This window comes from Branchiostoma floridae, chromosome 6 (assembly GCF_000003815.2).
Source record: "Branchiostoma floridae strain S238N-H82 chromosome 6, Bfl_VNyyK, whole genome shotgun sequence".
NCBI classification, from domain to species: Eukaryota; Metazoa; Chordata; class Leptocardii; order Amphioxiformes; family Branchiostomatidae; genus Branchiostoma; species Branchiostoma floridae.
The window spans coordinates 20,362,725-20,364,837 of record NC_049984.1 but is presented as its reverse complement, the minus strand read 5'-3'; positions in this window follow the sequence as shown (position 1 = coordinate 20,364,837).

The window sequence follows — 2,113 nt, the reverse complement described above, 5'->3', positions numbered from 1 at the left end:
AGCCCGTGAGAAACCAACTGATGAGGTACTGGTGACCATCTATCACCTTCCCCGGGGCAATATAAGCTGCTTCTGCTTCGACGACTGTAGCTAGGTGGCGCTGCTGCAATATGAAGAACTTAGTCAGCTCCATGAAACGGGGGCAATGTTTTACATAGCGTGTGTGTTCCTCGTGTATCTCTACAACGTCGTGAGTGATAGCAAAGATATTTGGTACATGTGTTTGTGTTGTTGACGTGGGTGTGAGATTTGCCTTTTGGGCCTCCTGGTGTTTGACCTTAGTACTGCAAGTATTTATATATAGTCAGAATTGCCCTGAGGAATGGGACGGTCACCGAAATAAAGCATTGGTTGTGTTAAAAAGAGTCTCTTTATTCAGCTGGACTTCCTGTTTTGGTGTCTTTGGCCCTAGACACCCTGACCAGGTGATTAATAGATTTTAATGTATGGTGGAGTTTGCACCACCAAGCACCATGGACTGGAACTGCAGTGGCAATCTGGTAGCAATCTTCCATCCAAGATCTGTTTAGTTACCACATCTATTTAGTGGTTGTGTTGCTTATGGCTTGCATTACTAATCAGGCCTAGCATGGGTCAGGTTACATTTACATGTGGCAGTGGGAGCCTTATACGGCACCTCATACGAGGATGAACTGAACTGAGAGCCTAGCCATGGGCAATGCCATTCACCAAGAAGGGTTTGTCTGTTTGTTTTTCTGGACATTTGTGGTCAGCACAACTTGTAAGAGACCTTAGATGGTCCTTTGGATGATACATGATAAAAATAAATTCAATTTAACAGGGACTTAATATTCCATGGAGGTATGAAGTTAACGAACTCATGTTATCCAGTGATTTCCCAACCTGATTGAAGGTCTAATGTTTGAATGTCTGCATGTGAAATTGACCCGACCAAGTTTCATCTCATTATCACCTTTCTCCAGCTACTAGCCTGGAGTCCTGCCTTGTTTGCCTTGGTGCGCCCCGGACCAAAGCGAACAAGGCTGGACCCCGGAGCGGGGGCTATCCAGCTGCACTAATGATGGCACACGTTCAGACATCGCCTCGGCTCTACTTCACAGAATGTACCAGAACTAGAGTTTTGTTAGACAATATTGTCTCATTAAGTATACCAATTTGCAGAATGCATGTGTGACGATATTGATCTCATCCATATGTCACAGGCGTACTTATTAGACAAGTCATTAGTCATGCAAGGTCCTCATTCGCATAGATCTTTTCTTTCGGGCGATATCTGGGCGCACATCATCATCATCATCATCATCGGTCGGCTGCGGCGCAGGCGACTAAGTTTCTTCCACATCAGGCGACTGTAAGTTTCTTCCACATCAGGCGACTGTAAGTTTCTTCCACATCAGGCGACTGTAAGTTTCTTCCACATCAAGTTTTGTCAAATCCTCCAAAAAGTCGGGCATACTGTAAATCATACAAAGCAGCTGCAGAAGGAACAAATATCGATACTAGCCATGAATAGCAAAAATGAATACTTGTGTCCTACAATAATCATTACAAAGTCGATTACAAAGTCAACAAGAATCTATTGTTCGGCATACCATATAATCTCTGTATTAAGTCATTTGTTCAACCTTTCTGACTCTAAGATTTCATAACGAAGGCAACGTTTCTGCCAAACATTTTTGCACGCCCGCCTCAGTTCTGAGAGTACTAGTATATCATCCATATACTAGTACTAGTAATCAAATCAACATGGCCTAAGCCTCCAAACGATAGATTGGCGTGTGAAACTCCCGCCATATATTATCCATGTAGAGTGCTACAGTACTGTAAACATGGGTAAACATTACTCTCCAAGCAGAGGTCGAGTCGTGTAGATATAGTAGTAGTCGGAAAAATTATACCGGCACTCCTCTTACCTCTGCCTCAAATCGGAACAGCACAAGAGGAGCGCCGGTGTAATTTTTCCGACTACTAGTATATCTACGCGACTCAACCTCTGCTTGGAGAATAGGTAAACATGTAAAAACGTAGGACATCTGGTCTGTTTCCCTGGTATTAGTGCAGGTGTCTCCTATACATCAATACATGCTACACAATGGACAGTTCGTAGTGCTTTAAGACAAGGGAGAGAAGA